The sequence below is a fragment of the Pseudophryne corroboree genome, chromosome 11 (genome assembly GCF_028390025.1).
Source record: "Pseudophryne corroboree isolate aPseCor3 chromosome 11, aPseCor3.hap2, whole genome shotgun sequence".
NCBI classification, from domain to species: Eukaryota; Metazoa; Chordata; class Amphibia; order Anura; family Myobatrachidae; genus Pseudophryne; species Pseudophryne corroboree.
This window is the reverse complement of record NC_086454.1, coordinates 129,925,564-129,950,754: the sequence shown is the minus strand read 5'-3', so window position 1 is coordinate 129,950,754 and position 25,191 is coordinate 129,925,564. Positions and strand designations below refer to the sequence as shown.

Genomic DNA, 25,191 nt, shown 5'->3' with positions numbered 1-25,191 from the left:
AGGATATTGCATATTTGTAGAATTTTTTTGTGAAAAGTCTACATTGGGACAAAAAGCGACAATAAAATGATAACAGAGATTTGAAATTTGCAGAAGATTTTTTTCCATCACTAAGCAGAATGAACATACATAGTGCTGAAGGCAAGGCTCCATAGCTCAGGGGTTAGAGCACTGGTCTTGTAAACCAGGGGTTGTGAGTTCAAATCTCACTGGGGCCTAGTGCTACTTTCTTGTTACTGCTGCTAAAATATAAATTGCAGCTCCCAATGTTGAAATAGTCTGCTCAAGAGCTTTAAGTGAGGAGAACCATTTCAATTTGGTCACACATTTGGATATTCAATTTGTACACAGAGTTATGATGTTCAGTCTAATCTGTAAATTGGTTCCAAGAGCATGTCTTAAAATTATTTTATTGTATTGACTCTGTTCATGCTGATAATCCCATCATCATTTTTCAGTATCATTACAAACTGTAGAAAGAGCTTTTCCATAATTAAACTTTAAAGATAGCAACAATGGTATATACATTGTATTGTACCGTGCATGAATCAACTTCATCAGTTGATCCAGAAGAGTTTTGAATTGACAACTGTAGCTGCCAGAAGGCTTTTTTGGTCATGTAAGCATATATAAAGTACAAATGCAAGCATACTCAAGGTAATGACCACTATTGGTCACAAATATCTCAATATAAAGACATTCTGTCATATCATTTTGAAGGCATTCCAGACTAAGGAGCACAAGGTTTGTGAGGCATGGAAAACATGACCAACATTTCCTCAATTTTATATATACACCTATTCAACATACAGCAGCAAACTGAAAGTTTCTTTAAATTGTTTAATAGGTTATTAACTGCATGTCCCAAGCAGGCATTTCAGCAGTGGTCATTTGTTAAAAGTGTATATTTGGAGAATGAGCTACAACTAATAATATCCAATAAGATTACTGAAATTTGAAGAAAACTCTTTTCCACCATAATTCAGACCCCGTATTGGTCACAGTTCTGGCTACTTATGTGGCTCCATAGCTCAGGGGTTAGAGCACTGGTCTCGTAAACCAGGGGTCATGAAGTCCAATCTCACTGGGACCTAGTGTTTCCCAATGTTAAAATAGTCTATGCAATATCTTTAAGTGAGGAAAACTATTTCAATTTGGTCACATATTTGGATGGTTAATTTGGACAAAGACATATGATGTTCAGTCTAATCTGCTGATTGGTTACAAAAGCATGTCTAAAACATATTTGTTGCATTTTATTGGGCCGATTCTGTTCATGCTGATAGTTCCAACAAGTTTTTCACTATTATTATGAAACTATGGTAAGAGCTTTCCAATAATTTTACTTTAATGATAGCAAAAAAACACACACATTAGGAGGTTTTTAATACTTCTCACCCTGTTGTACACCTGTTCTGTTTCTGCTGACAGGCATGGTATTATCATTTCAGCTCACTACAGGACACTCTAACACAAAGTTGGAGAGCCATTAAAAATATGTCCAACTTTTTCAATATTTTCTATATAATTCAATTCAAGCAAAGACAGCTAATTTTTGCATTTATTTGATTTTCTGAAAAAGTTATATACTACATGCCTCAATCAAGGATATTGCAAATTTGTAGAATTTTTTTGTGAAAAGTCTACATTGGGACAAAAAGCGACAATAAAATGATAACAGAGATTTGAAATTTGCAGAAGATTTTTTTCCATCACTAAGTAGAATGAACATACATAGTGCTGAAGGCAAGGCTCCATAGCTCAGGGGTTAGAGCACTGGTCTTGTAAACCAGGGGTCGTGAGTTCAAATCTCACTGGGGCCTAGTGCTACTTTCTTGTTACTGCTGCTAAAATATAAATTGCAGCTCCCAATGTTGAAATAGTCTGCTCAAGAGCTTTAAGTGAGGAGAACCATTTCAATTTGGTCACACATTTGGATATTCAATTTGTACACAGAGTTATGATGTTCAGTCTAATCTGCAAATTGGTTCCAAGAGCATGTCTTAAAATTATTTTATTGTACTGATTCTGTTCATGCTGATAATCCCATCATAATTTTTCAGTATCATTACAAACTGTAGAAAGAGCTTTTCCATAATTAAACTTTAAAGATAGCAACAATGGTATATACATTGTATTAATCTGTATTGTACCGTGCAGGAATAAACTTCATCAGTTGATCCAGAAGAGTTTTGAATTGACAACTGTAGCTGCCAGAAGGCTTTTTTGGTCATGTAAGCATATATAAAGTACAAATGCAAGCATACTCAAGGTAATGACCACTATTGGTCACAAATATCTCAATATAAAGACATTCTGTCATATCATTTTGAAGGCATTCCAGACTAAGGAGCACAAGGTTTGTGAGGCATGGAAAACATGACCAACATTTCCTCAATTTTATATATACACCTATTCAACATACAACAGCAAACTGAAAGTTTCTTTAAATTGTTTAATAGGTTATTAACTGCATGTCCCAAGCAGGCATTTCAGCAGTGGTCATTTGTTAAAAGTGTATATTTGGAGAATGAGCTACAACTAATAATATCCAATAAGATTACTGAAATTTGAAGAAAACTCTTTTCCACCATAATTCAGACCCCGTATTGGTCACAGTTCTGGCTACTTATGTGGCTCCATCTCTCAGGGGTTAGAGCACTGGTCTCGTAAACCAGGGGTCATGAGGTCCAATCTCACTGGGACCTAGTGTTTCCCAATGTTAAAATAGTCTATGCAATATCTTTAAGTGAGGAGAACCATTTCAATTTGGTCACACATTTGGATATTCAATTTGTACACAGAGTTATGATGTTCAGTCTAATCTGCTGATTGGTTACAAGAGCATGTCTAAAACATATTTGTTGCATTTTATTGGGCCGATTCTGTTCATGCTGATAGTTCCAACAAGTTTTTCACTATTATTATGAAACTATGGTAAGAGCTTTCCAATAATTTTACTTAAATGATAGCACAAAAACACACACATTAGGAGGTTTTTAATACTTCTCACCCTGTTGTACACCTGTTCTGTTTCTGCTGACAGGCATGGTATTATCATTTCAGCTCACTACAGGACACTCTAACACAAAGTTGGAGAGCCATTAAAAATATGTCCAACTTTTTTAATATTTTCTATATAATTCAATTCAAGCAAAGACAGCTAATTTTTGCATTTATTTGATTTTCTGAAAAAGTTATATACTACATGCCTCAATCAAGGATATTGCAAATTTGTAGAATTTTTTTGTGAAAAGTCTACATTGGGACAAAAAGCGACAATAAAATGATAACAGAGATTTGAAATTTGCAGAAGATTTTTTTCCATCACTAAGCAGAATGAACATACATAGTGCTGAAGGCAAGGCTCCATAGCTCAGGGGTTAGAGCACTGGTCTTGTAAACCAGGGGTCGTGAGTTCAAATCTCACTGGGGCCTAGTGCTACTTTCTTGTTACTGCTGCTAAAATATAAATTGCAGCTCCCAATGTTGAAATAGTCTGCTCAAGAGCTTTAAGTGAGGAGAACCATTTCAATTTGGTCACACATTTGGATATTCAATTTGTACACAGAGTTATGATGTTCAGTCTAATCTGCAAATTGGTTCCAAGAGCATGTCTTAAAATTATTTTATTGTACTGATTCTGTTCATGCTGATAATCCCATCATAATTTTTAAGTATCATTACAAACTGTAGAAAGAGCTTTTCCATAATTAAACTTTAAAGATAGCAACAATGGTATATACATTGTATTAATCTGTATTGTACCGTGCAGGAATAAACTTCATCAGTTGATCCAGAAGAGTTTTGAATTGACAACTGTAGCTGCCAGAAGGCTTTTTTGGTCATGTAAGCATATATAAAGTACAAATGCAAGCATACTCAAGGTAATGACCACTATTGGTCACAAATATCTCAATATAAAGACATTCTGTCATATCATTTTGAAGGCATTCCAGACTAAGGAGCACAAGGTTTGTGAGGCATGGAAAACATGACCAACATTTCCTCAATTTTATATATACACCTATTCAACATACAACAGCAAACTGAAAGTTTCTTTAAATTGTTTAATAGGTTATTAACTGCATGTCCCAAGCAGGCATTTCAGCAGTGGTCATTTGTTAAAAGTGTATATTTGGAGAATGAGCTACAACTAATAATATCCAATAAGATTACTGAAATTTGAAGAAAACTCTTTTCCACCATAATTCAGACCCCGTATTGGTCACAGTTCTGGCTACTTATGTGGCTCCATCTCTCAGGGGTTAGAGCACTGGTCTCGTAAACCAGGGGTCATGAGGTCCAATCTCACTGGGACCTAGTGTTTCCCAATGTTAAAATAGTCTATGCAATATCTTTAAGTGAGGAGAACCATTTCAATTTGGTCACACATTTGGATATTCAATTTGTACACAGAGTTATGATGTTCAGTCTAATCTGCTGATTGGTTACAAGAGCATGTCTAAAACATATTTGTTGCATTTTATTGGGCCGATTCTGTTCATGCTGATAGTTCCAACAAGTTTTTCACTATTATTATGAAACTATGGTAAGAGCTTTCCAATAATTTAACTTTAATGATAGCACAAAAACACACACATTAGGAGGTTTTTAATACTTCTCACCCTGTTGTACACCTGTTCTGTTTCTGCTGACAGGCATGGTATTATCATTTCAGCTCACTACAGGACACTCTAACACAAAGTTGGAGAGCCATTAAAAATATGTCCAACTTTTTCAATATTTTCTATATAATTCAATTCAAGCAAAGACAGATAATTTTTGCATTTATTTGATTTTCTGAAAAAGTTATATACTACATGCCTCAATCAAGGATATTGCATATTTGTAGAATTTTTTTGTGAAAAGTCTACATTGGGACAAAAAGCGACAATAAAATGATAACAGAGATTTGAAATTTGCAGAAGATTTTTTTCCATCACTAAGCAGAATGAACATACATAGTGCTGAAGGTAAGGCTCCATAGCTCAGGGGTTAGAGCACTGGTCTTGTAAACCAGGGGTTGTGAGTTCAAATCTCACTGGGGCCTAGTGCTACTTTCTTGTTACTGCTGCTAAAATATAAATTGCAGCTCCCAATGTTGAAATAGTCTGCTCAAGAGCTTTAAGTGAGGAGAACCATTTCAATTTGGTCACACATTTGGATATTCAATTTGTACACAGAGTTATGATGTTCAGTCTAATCTGTAAATTGGTTCCAAGAGCATGTCTTAAAATTATTTTATTGTATTGACTCTGTTCATGCTGATAATCCCATCATCATTTTTCAGTATCATTACAAACTGTAGAAAGAGCTTTTCCATAATTAAACTTTAAAGATAGCAACAATGGTATATACATTGTATTGTACCGTGCATGAATCAACTTCATCAGTTGATCCAGAAGAGTTTTGAATTGACAACTGTAGCTGCCAGAAGGCTTTTTTGGTCATGTAAGCATATATAAAGTACAAATGCAAGCATACTCAAGGTAATGACCACTATTGGTCACAAATATCTCAATATAAAGACATTCTGTCATATCATTTTGAAGGCATTCCAGACTAAGGAGCACAAGGTTTGTGAGGCATGGAAAACATGACCAACATTTCCTCAATTTTATATATACACCTATTCAACATACAGCAGCAAACTGAAAGTTTCTTTAAATTGTTTAATAGGTTATTAACTGCATGTCCCAAGCAGGCATTTCAGCAGTGGTCATTTGTTAAAAGTGTATATTTGGAGAATGAGCTACAACTAATAATATCCAATAAGATTACTGAAATTTGAAGAAAACTCTTTTCCACCATAATTCAGACCCCGTATTGGTCACAGTTCTGGCTACTTATGTGGCTCCATAGCTCAGGGGTTAGAGCACTGGTCTCGTAAACCAGGGGTCATGAAGTCCAATCTCACTGGGACCTAGTGTTTCCCAATGTTAAAATAGTCTATGCAATATCTTTAAGTGAGGAGAACCATTTCAATTTGGTCACATATTTGGATGGTTAATTTGGACAAAGACATATGATGTTCAGTCTAATCTGCTGATTGGTTACAAAAGCATGTCTAAAACATATTTGTTGCATTTTATTGGGCCGATTCTGTTCATGCTGATAGTTCCAACAAGTTTTTCACTATTATTATGAAACTATGGTAAGAGCTTTCCAATAATTTTACTTTAATGATAGCAAAAAAACACACACATTAGGAGGTTTTTAATACTTCTCACCCTGTTGTACACCTGTTCTGTTTCTGCTGACAGGCATGGTATTATCATTTCAGCTCACTACAGGACACTCTAACACAAAGTTGGAGAGCCATTAAAAATATGTCCAACTTTTTCAATATTTTCTATATAATTCAATTCAAGCAAAGACAGCTAATTTTTGCATTTATTTGATTTTCTGAAAAAGTTATATACTACATGCCTCAATCAAGGATATTGCAAATTTGTAGAATTTTTTTGTGAAAAGTCTACATTGGGACAAAAAGCGACAATAAAATGATAACAGAGATTTGAAATTTGCAGAAGATTTTTTTCCATCACTAAGTAGAATGAACATACATAGTGCTGAAGGCAAGGCTCCATAGCTCAGGGGTTAGAGCACTGGTCTTGTAAACCAGGGGTTGTGAGTTCAAATCTCACTGGGGCCTAGTGCTACTTTCTTGTTACTGCTGCTAAAATATAAATTGCAGCTCCCAATGTTGAAATAGTCTGCTCAAGAGCTTTAAGTGAGGAGAACCATTTCAATTTGGTCACACATTTGGATATTCAATTTGTACACAGAGTTATGATGTTCAGTCTAATCTGCAAATTGGTTCCAAGAGCATGTCTTAAAATTATTTTATTGTACTGATTCTGTTCATGCTGATAATCCCATCATAATTTTTCAGTATCATTACAAACTGTAGAAAGAGCTTTTCCATAATTAAACTTTAAAGATAGCAACAATGGTATATACATTGTATTAATCTGTATTGTACCGTGCAGGAATAAACTTCATCAGTTGATCCAGAAGAGTTTTGAATTGACAACTGTAGCTGCCAGAAGGCTTTTTTGGTCATGTAAGCATATATAAAGTACAAATGCAAGCATACTCAAGGTAATGACCACTATTGGTCACAAATATCTCAATATAAAGACATTCTGTCATATCATTTTGAAGGCATTCCAGACTAAGGAGCACAAGGTTTGTGAGGCATGGAAAACATGACCAACATTTCCTCAATTTTATATATACACCTATTCAACATACAACAGCAAACTGAAAGTTTCTTTAAATTGTTTAATAGGTTATTAACTGCATGTCCCAAGCAGGCATTTCAGCAGTGGTCATTTGTTAAAAGTGTATATTTGGAGAATGAGCTACAACTAATAATATCCAATAAGATTACTGAAATTTGAAGAAAACTCTTTTCCACCATAATTCAGACCCCGTATTGGTCACAGTTCTGGCTACTTATGTGGCTCCATCTCTCAGGGGTTAGAGCACTGGTCTCGTAAACCAGGGGTCATGAGGTCCAATCTCACTGGGACCTAGTGTTTCCCAATGTTAAAATAGTCTATGCAATATCTTTAAGTGAGGAGAACCATTTCAATTTGGTCACACATTTGGATATTCAATTTGTACACAGAGTTATGATGTTCAGTCTAATCTGCTGATTGGTTACAAGAGCATGTCTAAAACATATTTGTTGCATTTTATTGGGCCGATTCTGTTCATGCTGATAGTTCCAACAAGTTTTTCACTATTATTATGAAACTATGGTAAGAGCTTTCCAATAATTTAACTTTAATGATAGCACAAAAACACACACATTAGGAGGTTTTTAATACTTCTCACCCTGTTGTACACCTGTTCTGTTTCTGCTGACAGGCATGGTATTATCATTTCAGCTCACTACAGGACACTCTAACACAAAGTTGGAGAGCCATTAAAAATATGTCCAACTTTTTTAATATTTTCTATATAATTCAATTCAAGCAAAGACAGCTAATTTTTGCATTTATTTGATTTTCTGATAAAGTTATATACTACATGCCTCAATCAAGGATATTGCAAATTTGTAGAATTTTTTTGTGAAAAGTCTACATTGGGACAAAAAGCGACAATAAAATGATAACAGAGATTTGAAATTTGCAGAAGATTTTTTTCCATCACTAAGCAGAATGAACATACATAGTGCTGAAGGCAAGGCTCCATAGCTCAGGGGTTAGAGCACTGGTCTTGTAAACCAGGGGTCGTGAGTTCAAATCTCACTGGGGCCTAGTGCTACTTTCTTGTTACTGCTGCTAAAATATAAATTGCAGCTCCCAATGTTGAAATAGTCTGCTCAAGAGCTTTAAGTGAGGAGAACCATTTCAATTTGGTCACACATTTGGATATTCAATTTGTACACAGAGTTATGATGTTCAGTCTAATCTGCAAATTGGTTCCAAGAGCATGTCTTAAAATTATTTTATTGTACTGATTCTGTTCATGCTGATAATCCCATCATAATTTTTCAGTATCATTACAAACTGTAGAAAGAGCTTTTCCATAATTAAACTTTAAAGATAGCAACAATGGTATATACATTGTATTAATCTGTATTGTACCGTGCAGGAATAAACTTCATCAGTTGATCCAGAAGAGTTTTGAATTGACAACTGTAGCTGCCAGAAGGCTTTTTTGGTCATGTAAGCATATATAAAGTACAAATGCAAGCATACTCAAGGTAATGACCACTATTGGTCACAAATATCTCAATATAAAGACATTCTGTCATATCATTTTGAAGGCATTCCAGACTAAGGAGCACAAGGTTTGTGAGGCATGGAAAACATGACCAACATTTCCTCAATTTTATATATACACCTATTCAACATACAACAGCAAACTGAAAGTTTCTTTAAATTGTTTAATAGGTTATTAACTGCATGTCCCAAGCAGGCATTTCAGCAGTGGTCATTTGTTAAAAGTGTATATTTGGAGAATGAGCTACAACTAATAATATCCAATAAGATTACTGAAATTTGAAGAAAACTCTTTTCCACCATAATTCAGACCCCGTATTGGTCACAGTTCTGGCTACTTATGTGGCTCCATCTCTCAGGGGTTAGAGCACTGGTCTCGTAAACCAGGGGTCATGAGGTCCAATCTCACTGGGACCTAGTGTTTCCCAATGTTAAAATAGTCTATGCAATATCTTAAAGTGAGGAGAACCATTTCAATTTGGTCACACATTTGGATATTCAATTTGTACACAGAGTTATGATGTTCAGTCTAATCTGCTGATTGGTTACAAGAGCATGTCTAAAACATATTTGTTGCATTTTATTGGGCCGATTCTGTTCATGCTGATAGTTCCAACAAGTTTTTCACTATTATTATGAAACTATGGTAAGAGCTTTCCAATAATTTAACTTTAATGATAGCACAAAAACACACACATTAGGAGGTTTTTAATACTTCTCACCCTGTTGTACACCTGTTCTGTTTCTGCTGACAGGCATGGTATTATCATTTCAGCTCACTACAGGACACTTTAACACAAAGTTGGAGAGCCATTAAAAATATGTCCAACTTTTTCAATATTTTCTATATAATTCAATTCAAGCAAAGACAGCTAATTTTTGCATTTATTTGATTTTCTGAAAAAGTTATATACTACATGCCTCAATCAAGGATATTGCAAATTTGTAGAATTTTTTTGTGAAAAGTCTACATTGGGACAAAAAGCGACAATAAAATGATAACAGAGATTTGAAATTTGCAGAAGATTTTTTTCCATCACTAAGCAGAATGAACATACATAGTGCTGAAGGCAAGGCTCCATAGCTCAGGGGTTAGAGCACTGGTCTTGTAAACCAGGGGTCGTGAGTTCAAATCTCACTGGGGCCTAGTGCTACTTTCTTGTTACTGCTGCTAAAATATAAATTGCAGCTCCCAATGTTGAAATAGTCTGCTCAAGAGCTTTAAGTGAGGAGAACCATTTCAATTTGGTCACACATTTGGATATTCAATTTGTACACAGAGTTATGATGTTCAGTCTAATCTGCAAATTGGTTCCAAGAGCATGTCTTAAAATTATTTTATTGTACTGATTCTGTTCATGCTGATAATCCCATCATAATTTTTCAGTATCATTACAAACTGTAGAAAGAGCTTTTCCATAATTAAACTTTAAAGATAGCAACAATGGTATATACATTGTATTAATCTGTATTGTACCGTGCAGGAATAAACTTCATCAGTTGATCCAGAAGAGTTTTGAATTGACAACTGTAGCTGCCAGAAGGCTTTTTTGGTCATGTAAGCATATATAAAGTACAAATGCAAGCATACTCAAGGTAATGACCACTATTGGTCACAAATATCTCAATATAAGGACATTCTGTCATATCATTTTGAAGGCATTCCAGACTAAGGAGCACAAGGTTTGTGAGGCATGGAAAACATGACCAACATTTCCTCAATTTTATATATACACCTATTCAACATACAACAGCAAACTGAAAGTTTCTTTAAATTGTTTAATAGGTTATTAACTGCATGTCCCAAGCAGGCATTTCAGCAGTGGTCATTTGTTAAAAGTGTATATTTGGAGAATGAGCTACAACTAATAATATCCAATAAGATTACTGAAATTTGAAGAAAACTCTTTTCCACCATAATTCAGACCCCGTATTGGTCACAGTTCTGGCTACTTATGTGGCTCCATCTCTCAGGGGTTAGAGCACTGGTCTCGTAAACCAGGGGTCATGAGGTCCAATCTCACTGGGACCTAGTGTTTCCCAATGTTAAAATAGTCTATGCAATATCTTTAAGTGAGGAGAACCATTTCAATTTGGTCACACATTTGGATATTCAATTTGTACACAGAGTTATGATGTTCAGTCTAATCTGCTGATTGGTTACAAGAGCATGTCTAAAACATATTTGTTGCATTTTATTGGGCCGATTCTGTTCATGCTGATAGTTCCAACAAGTTTTTCACTATTATTATGAAACTATGGTAAGAGCTTTCCAATAATTTAACTTTAATGATAGCACAAAAACACACACATTAGGAGGTTTTTAATACTTCTCACCCTGTTGTACACCTGTTCTGTTTCTGCTGACAGGCATGGTATTATCATTTCAGCTCACTACAGGACACTCTAACACAAAGTTGGAGAGCCATTAAAAATATGTCCAACTTTTTCAATATTTTCTATATAATTCAATTCAAGCAAAGACAGATAATTTTTGCATTTATTTGATTTTCTGAAAAAGTTATATACTACATGCCTCAATCAAGGATATTGCATATTTGTAGAATTTTTTTGTGAAAAGTCTACATTGGGACAAAAAGCGACAATAAAATGATAACAGAGATTTGAAATTTGCAGAAGATTTTTTTCCATCACTAAGCAGAATGAACATACATAGTGCTGAAGGCAAGGCTCCATAGCTCAGGGGTTAGAGCACTGGTCTTGTAAACCAGGGGTCGTGAGTTCAAATCTCACTGGGGCCTAGTGCTACTTTCTTGTTACTGCTGCTAAAATATAAATTGCAGCTCCCAATGTTGAAATAGTCTGCTCAAGAGCTTTAAGTGAGGAGAACCATTTCAATTTGGTCACACATTTGGATATTCAATTTGTACACAGAGTTATGATGTTCAGTCTAATCTGCAAATTGGTTCCAAGAGCATGTCTTAAAATTATTTTATTGTACTGATTCTGTTCATGCTGATAATCCCATCATAATTTTTCAGTATCATTACAAACTGTAGAAAGAGCTTTTCCATAATTAAACTTTAAAGATAGCAACAATGGTATATACATTGTATTAATCTGTATTGTACCGTGCAGGAATAAACTTCATCAGTTGATCCAGAAGAGTTTTGAATTGACAACTGTAGCTGCCAGAAGGCTTTTTTGGTCATGTAAGCATATATAAAGTACAAATGCAAGCATACTCAAGGTAATGACCACTATTGGTCACAAATATCTCAATATAAAGACATTCTGTCATATCATTTTGAAGGCATTCCAGACTAAGGAGCACAAGGTTTGTGAGGCATGGAAAACATGACCAACATTTCCTCAATTTTATATATACACCTATTCAACATACAACAGCAAACTGAAAGTTTCTTTAAATTGTTTAATAGGTTATTAACTGCATGTCCCAAGCAGGCATTTCAGCAGTGGTCATTTGTTAAAAGTGTATATTTGGAGAATGAGCTACAACTAATAATATCCAATAAGATTACTGAAATTTGAAGAAAACTCTTTTCCACCATAATTCAGACCCCGTATTGGTCACAGTTCTGGCTACTTATGTGGCTCCATCTCTCAGGGGTTAGAGCACTGGTCTCGTAAACCAGGGGTCATGAGGTCCAATCTCACTGGGACCTAGTGTTTCCCAATGTTAAAATAGTCTATGCAATATCTTTAAGTGAGGAGAACCATTTCAATTTGGTCACACATTTGGATATTCAATTTGTACACAGAGTTATGATGTTCAGTCTAATCTGCTGATTGGTTACAAGAGCATGTCTAAAACATATTTGTTGCATTTTATTGGGCCGATTCTGTTCATGCTGATAGTTCCAACAAGTTTTTCACTATTATTATGAAACTATGGTAAGAGCTTTCCAATAATTTAACTTTAATGATAGCACAAAAACACACACATTAGGAGGTTTTTAATACTTCTCACCCTGTTGTACACCTGTTCTGTTTCTGCTGACAGGCATGGTATTATCATTTCAGCTCACTACAGGACACTCTAACACAAAGTTGGAGAGCCATTAAAAATATGTCCAACGTTTTCAATATTTTCTATATAATTCAATTCAAGCAAAGACAGATAATTTTTGCATTTATTTGATTTTCTGAAAAAGTTATATACTACATGCCTCAATCAAGGATATTGCATATTTGTAGAATTTTTTTGTGAAAAGTCTACATTGGGACAAAAAGCGACAATAAAATGATAACAGAGATTTGAAATTTGCAGAAGATTTTTTTCCATCACTAAGCAGAATGAACATACATAGTGCTGAAGGCAAGGCTCCATAGCTCAGGGGTTAGAGCACTGGTCTTGTAAACCAGGGGTTGTGAGTTCAAATCTCACTGGGGCCTAGTGCTACTTTCTTGTTACTGCTGCTAAAATATAAATTGCAGCTCCCAATGTTGAAATAGTCTGCTCAAGAGCTTTAAGTGAGGAGAACCATTTCAATTTGGTCACACATTTGGATATTCAATTTGTACACAGAGTTATGATGTTCAGTCTAATCTGTAAATTGGTTCCAAGAGCATGTCTTAAAATTATTTTATTGTATTGACTCTGTTCATGCTGATAATCCCATCATCATTTTTCAGTATCATTACAAACTGTAGAAAGAGCTTTTCCATAATTAAACTTTAAAGATAGCAACAATGGTATATACATTGTATTGTACCGTGCATGAATCAACTTCATCAGTTGATCCAGAAGAGTTTTGAATTGACAACTGTAGCTGCCAGAAGGCTTTTTTGGTCATGTAAGCATATATAAAGTACAAATGCAAGCATACTCAAGGTAATGACCACTATTGGTCACAAATATCTCAATATAAAGACATTCTGTCATATCATTTTGAAGGCATTCCAGACTAAGGAGCACAAGGTTTGTGAGGCATGGAAAACATGACCAACATTTCCTCAATTTTATATATACACCTATTCAACATACAACAGCAAACTGAAAGTTTCTTTAAATTGTTTAATAGGTTATTAACTGCATGTCCCAAGCAGGCATTTCAGCAGTGGTCATTTGTTAAAAGTGTATATTTGGAGAATGAGCTACAACTAATAATATCCAATAAGATTACTGAAATTTGAAGAAAACTCTTTTCCACCATAATTCAGACCCCGTATTGGTCACAGTTCTGGCTACTTATGTGGCTCCATCTCTCAGGGGTTAGAGCACTGGTCTCGTAAACCAGGGGTCATGAGGTCCAATCTCACTGGGACCTAGTGTTTCCCAATGTTAAAATAGTCTATGCAATATCTTTAAGTGAGGAGAACCATTTCAATTTGGTCACACATTTGGATATTCAATTTGTACACAGAGTTATGATGTTCAGTCTAATCTGCTGATTGGTTACAAGAGCATGTCTAAAACATATTTGTTGCATTTTATTGGGCCGATTCTGTTCATGCTGATAGTTCCAACAAGTTTTTCACTATTATTATGAAACTATGGTAAGAGCTTTCCAATAATTTAACTTTAATGATAGCACAAAAACACACACATTAGGAGGTTTTTAATACTTCTCACCCTGTTGTACACCTGTTCTGTTTCTGCTGACAGGCATGGTATTATCATTTCAGCTCACTACAGGACACTCTAACACAAAGTTGGAGAGCCATTAAAAATATGTCCAACTTTTTCAATATTTTCTATATAATTCAATTCAAGCAAAGACAGATAATTTTTGCATTTATTTGATTTTCTGAAAAAGTTATATACTACATGCCTCAATCAAGGATATTGCATATTTGTAGAATTTTTTTGTGAAAAGTCTACATTGGGACAAAAAGCGACAATAAAATGATAACAGAGATTTGAAATTTGCAGAAGATTTTTTTCCATCACTAAGCAGAATGAACATACATAGTGCTGAAGGCAAGGCTCCATAGCTCAGGGGTTAGAGCACTGGTCTTGTAAACCAGGGGTTGTGAGTTCAAATCTCACTGGGGCCTAGTGCTACTTTCTTGTTACTGCTGCTAAAATATAAATTGCAGCTCCCAATGTTAAAATAGTCTGCTCAAGAGCTTTAAGTGAGGAGAACCATTTCAATTTGGTCACACATTTGGATATTCAATTTGTACACAGAGTTATGATGTTCAGTCTAATCTGTAAATTGGTTCCAAGAGCATGTCTTAAAATTATTTTATTGTATTGACTCTGTTCATGCTGATAATCCCATCATCATTTTTCAGTATCATTACAAACTGTAGAAAGAGCTTTTCCATAATTAAACTTTAAAGATAGCAACAATGGTATATACATTGTATTGTACCGTGCATGAATCAACTTCATCAGTTGATCCAGAAGAGTTTTGAATTGACAACTGTAGCTGCCAGAAGGCTTTTTTGGTCATGTAAGCATATATAAAGTACAAATGCAAGCATACTCAAGGTAATGACCACTATTGGTCACAAATATCTCAATATAAAGACATTCTGTCATATCATTTTGAAGGCATTCCAGACTAAGGAGCACAAGGTTTGTGAGGCATGGAAAACATGACCAACATTTCCTCAATTTTATATATACACCTATTCAACATACAGCAGCAAACTGAAAGTTTCTTTAAATTGTTTAATAGGTTATTAACTGCATGTCCCAAGCAGGCATTTCAGCAGTGGTCATTTGTTAAAAGTGTATATTTGGAGAATGAGCTACAACTAATAATATCCAATAAGATTACTGAAATTTGAAGAAAACTCTTTTCCACCATAATTCAGACCCCGTATTGGTCACAGTTCTGGCTACTTATGTGGCTCCATAGCTCAGGGGTTAGAGCACTGGTCTCGTAAACCAGGGGTCATGAAGTCCAATCTCACTGGGACCTAGTGTTTCCCAATGTTAAAATAGTCTATGCAATATCTTTAAGTGAGGAGAACCATTTCAATTTGGTCACATATTTGGATGGTTAATTTGGACAAAGACATATGATGTTCAGTCTAATCTGCTGATTGGTTACAAGAGCATGTCTAAAACATATTTGTTGCATTTTATTGGGCCGATTCTGTTCATGCTGATAGTTCCAACAAGTTTTTCACTATTATTATGAAACTATGGTAAGAGCTTTCCAATAATTTTACTTTAATGATAGCAAAAAAACACACACATTAGGAGGTTTTTAATACTTCTCACCCTGTTGTACACCTGTTCTGTTTCTGCTGACAGGCATGGTATTATCATTTCAGCTCACTACAGGACACTCTAACACAAAGTTGGAGAGCCATTAAAAATATGTCCAACTTTTTCAATATTTTCTATATAATTCAATTCAAGCAAAGACAGCTAATTTTTGCATTTATTTGATTTTCTGAAAAAGTTATATACTACATGCCTCAATCAAGGATATTGCAAATTTGTAGAATTTTTTTGTGAAAAGTCTACATTGGGACAAAAAGCGACAATAAAATGATAACAGAGATTTGAAATTTGCAGAAGATTTTTTTCCATCACTAAGTAGAATGAACATACATAGCGCTGAAGGCAAGGCTCCATAGCTCAGGGGTTAGAGCACTGGTCTTGTAAACCAGGGGTCGTGAGTTCAAATCTCACTGGGGCCTAGTGCTACTTTCTTGTTACTGCTGCTAAAATATAAATTGCAGCTCCCAATGTTGAAATAGTCTGCTCAAGAGCTTTAAGTGAGGAGAACCATTTCAATTTGGTCACACATTTGGATATTCAATTTGTACACAGAGTTATGATGTTCAGTCTAATCTGCAAATTGGTTCCAAGAGCATGTCTTAAAATTATTTTATTGTACTGATTCTGTTCATGCTGATAATCCCATCATAATTTTTCAGTATCATTACAAACTGTAGAAAGAGCTTTTCCATAATTAAACTTTAAAGATAGCAACAATGGTATATACATTGTATTAATCTGTATTGTACCGTGCAGGAATAAACTTCATCAGTTGATCCAGAAGAGTTTTGAATTGACAACTGTAGCTGCCAGAAGGCTTTTTTGGTCATGTAAGCATATATAAAGTACAAATGCAAGCATACTCAAGGTAATGACCACTATTGGTCACAAATATCTCAATATAAAGACATTCTGTCATATCATTTTGAAGGCATTCCAGACTAAGGAGCACAAGGTTTGCGAGGCATGGAAAACATGACCAACATTTCCTCAATTTTATATATACACCTATTCAACATACAACAGCAAACTGAAAGTTTCTTTAAATTGTTTAATAGGTTATTAACTGCATGTCCCAAGCAGGCATTTCAGCAGTGGTCATTTGTTAAAAGTGTATATTTGGAGAATGAGCTACAACTAATAATATCCAATAAGATTACTGAAATTTGAAGAAAACTCTTTTCCACCATAATTCAGACCCCGTATTGGTCACAGTTCTGGCTACTTATGTGGCTCCATCTCTCAGGGGTTAGAGCACTGGTCTCGTAAACCAGGGGTCATGAGGTCCAATCTCACTGGGACCTAGTGTTTCCCAATGTTAAAATAGTCTATGCAATATCTTTAAGTGAGGAGAACCATTTCAATTTGGTCACACATTTGGATATTCAATTTGTACACAGAGTTATGATGTTCAGTCTAATCTGCTGATTGGTTACAAGAGCATGTCTAAAACATATTTGTTGCATTTTATTGGGCCGATTCTGTTCATGCTGATAGTTCCAACAAGTTTTTCACTATTATTATGAAACTATGGTAAGAGCTTTCCAATAATTTAACTTTAATGATAGCACAAAAACACACACATTAGGAGGTTTTTAATACTTCTCACCCTGTTGTACACCTGTTCTGTTTCTGCTGACAGGCATGGTATTATCATTTCAGCTCACTACAGGACACTCTAACACAAAGTTGGAGAGCCATTAAAAATATGTCCAACTTTTTCAATATTTTCTATATAATTCAATTCAAGCAAAGACAGATAATTTTTGCATTTATTTGATTTTCTGAAAAAGTTATATACTACATGCCTCAATCAAGGATATTGCATATTTGTAGAATTTTTTTGTGAAAAGTCTACATTGGGACAAAAAGCGACAATAAAATGATAACAGAGATTTGAAATTTGCAGAAGATTTTTTTCCATCACTAAGCAGAATGAACATACATAGTGCTGAAGGCAAGGCTCCATAGCTCAGGGGTTAGAGCACTGGTCTTGTAAACCAGGGGTTGTGAGTTCAAATCTCACTGGGGCCTAGTGCTACTTTCTTGTTACTGCTGCTAAAATATAAATTGCAGCTCCCAATGTTGAAATAGTCTGCTCAAGAGCTTTAAGTGAGGAGAACCATTTCAATTTGGTCACACATTTGGATATTCAATTTGTACACAGAGTTATGATGTTCAGTCTAATCTGTAAATTGGTTCCAAGAGCATGTCTTAAAATTATTTTATTGTATTGACTCTGTTCATGCTGATAATCCCATCATCATTTTTCAGTATCATTACAAACTGTAGAAAGAGCTTTTCCATAATTAAACTTTAAAGATAGCAACAATGGTATATACATTGTATTGTACCGTGCATGAATCAACTTCATCAGTTGATCCAGAAGAGTTTTGAATTGACAACTGTAGCTGCCAGAAGGCTTTTTTGGTCATGTAAGCATATATAAAGTACAAATGCAAGCATACTCAAGGTAATGACCACTATTGGTCACAAATATCTCAATATAAAGACATTCTGTCATATCATTTTGAAGGCATTCCAGACTAAGGAGCACAAGGTTTGTGAGGCATGGAAAACATGACCAACATTTCCTCAATTTTATATATACACCTATTCAACATACAGCAGCAAACTGAAAGTTTCTTTAAATTGTTTAATAGGTTATTAACTGCATGTCCCAAGCAGGCATTTCAGCAGTGGTCATTTGTTAAAAGTGTATATTTGGAGAATGAGCTACAACTAATAATATCCAATAAGATTACTGAAATTTGAAGAAAACTCTTTTCCACCATAATTCAGACCCCGTATTGGTCACAGTTCTGGCTACTTATGTGGCTCCATAGCTCAGGGGTTAGAGCACTGGTCTCGTAAACCAGGGGTCATGAAGTCCAATCTCACTGGGACCTAGTGTTTCCCAATGTTAAAATAGTCTATGCAATATCTTTAAGTGAGGAGAACCATTTCAATTTGGTCACATATTTGGATGGTTAATTTGGACAAAGACATATGATGTTCAGTCTAATCTGCTGATTGGTTACAAGAGCATGTCTAAAACATATTTGTTGCATTTTATTGGGCCGATTCTGTTCATGCTGATAGTTCCAACAAGTTTTTCACTATTATTATGAAACTATGGTAAGAGCTTTCCAATAATTTTACTTTAATGATAGCAAAAAAACACACACATTAGGAGGTTTTTAATACTTCTCACCCTGTTGTACACCTGTTCTGTTTCTGCTGACAGGCATGGTATTATCATTTCAGCTCACTACAGGACACTCTAACACAAAGTTGGAGAGCCATTAAAAATATGTCCAACTTTTTCAATATTTTCTATATAATTCAATTCAAGCAAAGACAGCTAATTTTTGCATTTATTTGATTTTCTGAAAAAGTTATATACTACATGCCTCAATCAAGGATATTGCAAATTTGTAGAATTTTTTTGTGAAAAGTCTACATTGGGACAAAAAGCGACAATAAAATGATAACAGAGATTTGAAATTTGCAGAAGATTTTTTTCCATCACTAAGTAGAATGAACATACATAGTGCTGAAGGCAAGGCTCCATAGCTCAGGGGTTAGAGCACTGGTCTTGTAAACCAGGGGTCGTGAGTTCAAATCTCACTGGGGCCTAGTGCTACTTTCTTGTTACTGCTGCTAAAATATAAATTGCAGCTCCCAATGTTGAAATAGTCTGCTCAAGAGCTTTAAGTGAGGAGAACCATTTCAATTTGGTCACACATTTGGATATTCAATTTGTACACAGAGTTATGATGTTCAGTCTAATCTGCAAATTGGTTCCAAGAGCATGTCTTAAAATTATTTTATTGTACTGATACTGTTCATGCTGATAATCCCATCATAATTTTTTAGTATCATTACAAACTGTAGAAAGAGCTTTTCCATAATTAAACTTTAAAGATAGCAACAATGGTATATACATTGTATTAATCTGTATTGTACCGTGCAGGAATAAACTTCATCAGTTGATCCAGAAGAGTTTTGAATTGACAACTGTAGCTGCCAGAAGGCTTTTTTGGTCATGTAAGCATATATAAAGTACAAATGCAAGCATACTCAAGGTAATGACCACTATTGGTCACAAATATCTCAATATAAAGACATTCTGTCATATCATTTTGAAGGCATTCCAGACTAAGGAGCACAAGGTTTGTGAGGCATGGAAAACATGACCAACATTTCCTCAATTTTATATATACACCTATTCAACATACAACAGCAAACTGAAAGTTTCTTTAAATTGTTTAATAGGTTATTAACTGCATGTCCCAAGCAGGCATTTCAGCAGTGGTCATTTGTTAAAAGTGTATATTTGGAGAATGAGCTACAACTAATAATATCCAATAAGATTACTGAAATTTGAAGAAAACTCTTTTCCACCATAATTCAGACCCCGTATTGGTCACAGTTCTGGCTACTTATGTGGCTCCATCTCTCAGGGGTTAGAGCACTGGTCTCGTAAACCAGGGGTCATGAGGTCCAATCTCACTGGGACCTAGTGTTTCCCAATGTTAAAATAGTCTATGCAATATCTTTAAGTGAGGAGAACCATTTCAATTTGGTCACACATTTGGATATTCAATTTGTACACAGAGTTATGATGTTCAGTCTAATCTGCTGATTGGTTACAAGAGCATGTCTAAAACATATTTGTTGCATTTTATTGGGCCGATTCTGTTCATGCTGATAGTTCCAACAAGTTTTTCACTATTATTATGAAACTATGGTAAGAGCTTTCCAATAATTTAACTTTAATGATAGCACAAAAACACACACATTAGGAGGTTTTTAATACTTCTCACCCTGTTGTACACCTGTTCTGTTTCTGCTGACAGGCATGGTATTATCATTTCAGCTCACTACAGGACACTCTAACACAAAGTTGGAGAGCCATTAAAAATATGTCCAACTTTTTTAATATTTTCTATATAATTCAATTCAAGCAAAGACAGCTAATTTTTGCATTTATTTGATTTTCTGATAAAGTTATATACTACATGCCTCAATCAAGGATATTGCAAATTTGTAGAATTTTTTTGTGAAAAGTCTACATTGGGACAAAAAGCGACAATAAAATGATAACAGAGATTTGAAATTTGCAGAAGATTTTTTTCCATCACTAAGCAGAATGAACATACATAGTGCTGAAGGCAAGGCTCCATAGCTCAGGGGTTAGAGCACTGGTCTTGTAAACCAGGGGTCGTGAGTTCAAATCTCACTGGGGCCTAGTGCTACTTTCTTGTTACTGCTGCTAAAATATAAATTGCAGCTCCCAATGTTGAAATAGTCTGCTCAAGAGCTTTAAGTGAGGAGAACCATTTCAATTTGGTCACACATTTGGATATTCAATTTGTACACAGAGTTATGATGTTCAGTCTAATCTGCAAATTGGTTCCAAGAGCATGTCTTAAAATTATTTTATTGTACTGATTCTGTTCATGCTGATAATCCCATCATAATTTTTCAGTATCATTACAAACTGTAGAAAGAGCTTTTCCATAATTAAACTTTAAAGATAGCAACAATGGTATATACATTGTATTAATCTGTATTGTACCGTGCAGGAATAAACTTCATCAGTTGATCCAGAAGAGTTTTGAATTGACAACTGTAGCTGCCAGAAGGCTTTTTTGGTCATGTAAGCATATATAAAGTACAAATGCAAGCATACTCAAGGTAATGACCACTATTGGTCACAAATATCTCAATATAAAGACATTCTGTCATATCATTTTGAAGGCATTCCAGACTAAGGAGCACAAGGTTTGTGAGGCATGGAAAACATGACCAACATTTCCTCAATTTTATATATACACCTATTCAACATACAACAGCAAACTGAAAGTTTCTTTAAATTGTTTAATAGGTTATTAACTGCATGTCCCAAGCAGGCATTTCAGCAGTGGTCATTTGTTAAAAGTGTATATTTGGAGAATGAGCTACAACTAATAATATCCAATAAGATTACTGAAATTTGAAGAAAACTCTTTTCCACCATAATTCAGACCCCGTATTGGTCACAGTTCTGGCTACTTATGTGGCTCCATCTCTCAGGGGTTAGAGCACTGGTCTCGTAAACCAGGGGTCATGAGGTCCAATCTCACTGGGACCTAGTGTTTCCCAATGTTAAAATAGTCTATGCAATATCTTTAAGTGAGGAGAACCATTTCAATTTGGTCACACATTTGGATATTCAATTTGTACACAGAGTTATGATGTTCAGTCTAATCTGCTGATTGGTTACAAGAGCATGTCTAAAACATATTTGTTGCATTTTATTGGGCCGATTCTGTTCATGCTGATAGTTCCAACAAGTTTTTCACTATTATTATGAAACTATGGTAAGAGCTTTCCAATAATTTAACTTTAATGATAGCACAAAAACACACACATTAGGAGGTTTTTAATACTTCTCACCCTGTTGTACACCTGTTCTGTTTCTGCTGACAGGCATGGTATTATCATTTCAGCTCACTACAGGACACTCTAACACAAAGTTGGAGAGCCATTAAAAATATGTCCAACTTTTTCAATATTTTCTATATAATTCAATTCAAGCAAAGACAGATAATTTTTGCATTTATTTGATTTTCTGAAAAAGTTATATACTACATGCCTCAATCAAGGATATTGCATATTTGTAGAATTTTTTTGTGAAAAGTCTACATTGGGACAAAAAGCGACAATAAAATGATAACAGAGATTTGAAATTTGCAGAAGATTTTTTTCCATCACTAAGCAGAATGAACATACATAGTGCTGAAGGCAAGGCTCCATAGCTCAGGGGTTAGAGCACTGGTCTTGTAAACCAGGGGTTGTGAGTTCAAATCTCACTGGGGCCTAGTGCTACTTTCTTGTTACTGCTGCTAAAATATAAATTGCAGCTCCCAATGTTGAAATAGTCTGCTCAAGAGCTTTAAGTGAGGAGAACCATTTCAATTTGGTCACACATTTGGATATTCAATTTGTACACAGAGTTATGATGTTCAGTCTAATCTGTAAATTGGTTCCAAGAGCATGTCTTAAAATTATTTTATTGTATTGACTCTGTTCATGCTGATAATCCCATCATCATTTTTCAGTATCATTACAAACTGTAGAAAGAGCTTTTCCATAATTAAACTTTAAAGATAGCAACAATGGTATATACATTGTATTGTACCGTGCATGAATCAACTTCATCAGTTGATCCAGAAGAGTTTTGAATTGACAACTGTAGCTGCCAGAAGGCTTTTTTGGTCATGTAAGCATATATAAAGTACAAATGCAAGCATACTCAAGGTAATGACCACTATTGGTCACAAATATCTCAATATAAAGACATTCTGTCATATCATTTTGAAGGCATTCCAGACTAAGGAGCACAAGGTTTGTGAGGCATGGAAAACATGACCAACATTTCCTCAATTTTATATATACACCTATTCAACATACAGCAGCAAACTGAAAGTTTCTTTAAATTGTTTAATAGGTTATTAACTGCATGTCCCAAGCAGGCATTTCAGCAGTGGTCATTTGTTAAAAGTGTATATTTGGAGAATGAGCTACAACTAATAATATCCAATAAGATTACTGAAATTTGAAGAAAACTCTTTTCCACCATAATTCAGACCCCGTATTGGTCACAGTTCTGGCTACTTATGTGGCTCCATAGCTCAGGGGTTAGAGCACTGGTCTCGTAAACCAGGGGTCATGAAGTCCAATCTCACTGGGACCTAGTGTTTCCCAATGTTAAAATAGTCTATGCAATATCTTTAAGTGAGGAGAACCATTTCAATTTGGTCACATATTTGGATGGTTAATTTGGACAAAGACATATGATGTTCAGTCTAATCTGCTGATTGGTTACAAGAGCATGTCTAAAACATATTTGTTGCATTTTATTGGGCCGATTCTGTTCATGCTGATAGTTCCAACAAGTTTTTCACTATTATTATGAAACTATGGTAAGAGCTTTCCAATAATTTTACTTTAATGATAGCAAAAAAACACACACATTAGGAGGTTTTTAATACTTCTCACCCTGTTGTACACCTGTTCTGTTTCTGCTGACAGGCATGGTATTATCATTTCAGCTCACTACAGGACACTCTAACACAAAGTTGGAGAGCCATTAAAAATATGTCCAACTTTTTCAATATTTTCTATATAATTCAATTCAAGCAAAGACAGCTAATTTTTGCATTTATTTGATTTTCTGAAAAAGTTATATACTACATGCCTCAATCAAGGATATTGCAAATTTGTAGAATTTTTTTGTGAAAAGTCTACATTGGGACAAAAAGCGACAATAAAATGATAACAGAGATTTGAAATTTGCAGAAGATTTTTTTCCATCACTAAGCAGAATGAACATACATAGTGCTGAAGGCAAGGCTCCATAGCTCAGGGGTTAGAGCACTGGTCTTGTAAACCAGGGGTCGTGAGTTCAAATCTCACTGGGGCCTAGTGCTACTTTCTTGTTACTGCTGCTAAAATATAAATTGCAGCTCCCAATGTTGAAATAGTCTGCTCAAGAGCTTTAAGTGAGGAGAACCATTTCAATTTGGTCACACATTTGGATATTCAATTTGTACACAGAGTTATGATGTTCAGTCTAATCTGCAAATTGGTTCCAAGAGCATGTCTTAAAATTATTTTATTGTACTGATTCTGTTCATGCTGATAATCCCATCATAATTTTTCAGTATCATTACAAACTGTAGAAAGAGCTTTTCCATAATTAAACTTTAAAGATAGCAACAATGGTATATACATTGTATTAATCTGTATTGTACCGTGCAGGAATAAACTTCATCAGTTGATCCAGAAGAGTTTTGAATTGACAACTGTAGCTGCCAGAAGGCTTTTTTGGTCATGTAAGCATATATAAAGTACAAATGCAAGCATACTCAAGGTAATGACCACTATTGGTCACAAATATCTCAATATAAAGACATTCTGTCATATCATTTTGAAGGCATTCCAGACTAAGGAGCACAAGGTTTGTGAGGCATGGAAAACATGACCAACATTTCCTCAATTTTATATATACACCTATTCAACATACAACAGCAAACTGAAAGTTTCTTTAAATTGTTTAATAGGTTATTAACTGCATGTCCCAAGCAGGCATTTCAGCAGTGGTCATTTGTTAAAAGTGTATATTTGGAGAATGAGCTACAACTAATAATATCCAATAAGATTACTGAAATTTGAAGAAAACTCTTTTCCACCATAATTCAGACCCCGTATTGGTCACAGTTCTGGCTACTT

The 25,191-nt window shown here is 34.9% G+C and overlaps 16 non-coding genes across 16 annotated transcripts; all 16 read left to right on the top strand.

The window, feature by feature from the left end:
- The first annotated feature begins 145 nt into the window (after positions 1–145).
- TRNAT-UGU (transfer RNA threonine (anticodon UGU)) lies at positions 146–218 on the top strand. The gene has a single exon. It is a non-coding gene; the product is annotated as a tRNA-Thr (tRNA).
- Positions 219–1,750: 1,532 nt separating this feature from the next.
- On the top strand, positions 1,751–1,823 carry TRNAT-UGU (transfer RNA threonine (anticodon UGU)). Its single transcript has one exon. It is a non-coding gene; the product is annotated as a tRNA-Thr (tRNA).
- A 1,542-nt stretch (positions 1,824–3,365) lies between these two features.
- TRNAT-UGU (transfer RNA threonine (anticodon UGU)) lies at positions 3,366–3,438 on the top strand. The gene has a single exon. It is a non-coding gene; the product is annotated as a tRNA-Thr (tRNA).
- A 1,542-nt stretch (positions 3,439–4,980) lies between these two features.
- On the top strand, positions 4,981–5,053 carry TRNAT-UGU (transfer RNA threonine (anticodon UGU)). The gene has a single exon. It is a non-coding gene; the product is annotated as a tRNA-Thr (tRNA).
- Positions 5,054–6,585: 1,532 nt separating this feature from the next.
- On the top strand, positions 6,586–6,658 carry TRNAT-UGU (transfer RNA threonine (anticodon UGU)). The gene has a single exon. It is a non-coding gene; the product is annotated as a tRNA-Thr (tRNA).
- A 1,542-nt stretch (positions 6,659–8,200) lies between these two features.
- Positions 8,201–8,273, top strand: TRNAT-UGU (transfer RNA threonine (anticodon UGU)). The gene has a single exon. It is a non-coding gene; the product is annotated as a tRNA-Thr (tRNA).
- Positions 8,274–9,815: 1,542 nt separating this feature from the next.
- TRNAT-UGU (transfer RNA threonine (anticodon UGU)) lies at positions 9,816–9,888 on the top strand. Its single transcript has one exon. It is a non-coding gene; the product is annotated as a tRNA-Thr (tRNA).
- A 1,542-nt stretch (positions 9,889–11,430) lies between these two features.
- TRNAT-UGU (transfer RNA threonine (anticodon UGU)) lies at positions 11,431–11,503 on the top strand. The gene has a single exon. It is a non-coding gene; the product is annotated as a tRNA-Thr (tRNA).
- Positions 11,504–13,045: 1,542 nt separating this feature from the next.
- TRNAT-UGU (transfer RNA threonine (anticodon UGU)) lies at positions 13,046–13,118 on the top strand. Its single transcript has one exon. It is a non-coding gene; the product is annotated as a tRNA-Thr (tRNA).
- A 1,532-nt stretch (positions 13,119–14,650) lies between these two features.
- On the top strand, positions 14,651–14,723 carry TRNAT-UGU (transfer RNA threonine (anticodon UGU)). The gene has a single exon. It is a non-coding gene; the product is annotated as a tRNA-Thr (tRNA).
- Positions 14,724–16,255: 1,532 nt separating this feature from the next.
- TRNAT-UGU (transfer RNA threonine (anticodon UGU)) lies at positions 16,256–16,328 on the top strand. The gene has a single exon. It is a non-coding gene; the product is annotated as a tRNA-Thr (tRNA).
- A 1,542-nt stretch (positions 16,329–17,870) lies between these two features.
- Positions 17,871–17,943, top strand: TRNAT-UGU (transfer RNA threonine (anticodon UGU)). The gene has a single exon. It is a non-coding gene; the product is annotated as a tRNA-Thr (tRNA).
- Positions 17,944–19,475: 1,532 nt separating this feature from the next.
- Positions 19,476–19,548, top strand: TRNAT-UGU (transfer RNA threonine (anticodon UGU)). Its single transcript has one exon. It is a non-coding gene; the product is annotated as a tRNA-Thr (tRNA).
- Positions 19,549–21,090: 1,542 nt separating this feature from the next.
- Positions 21,091–21,163, top strand: TRNAT-UGU (transfer RNA threonine (anticodon UGU)). Its single transcript has one exon. It is a non-coding gene; the product is annotated as a tRNA-Thr (tRNA).
- A 1,542-nt stretch (positions 21,164–22,705) lies between these two features.
- TRNAT-UGU (transfer RNA threonine (anticodon UGU)) lies at positions 22,706–22,778 on the top strand. The gene has a single exon. It is a non-coding gene; the product is annotated as a tRNA-Thr (tRNA).
- Positions 22,779–24,310: 1,532 nt separating this feature from the next.
- TRNAT-UGU (transfer RNA threonine (anticodon UGU)) lies at positions 24,311–24,383 on the top strand. The gene has a single exon. It is a non-coding gene; the product is annotated as a tRNA-Thr (tRNA).
- The last annotated feature ends 808 nt before the right edge of the window (positions 24,384–25,191 follow it).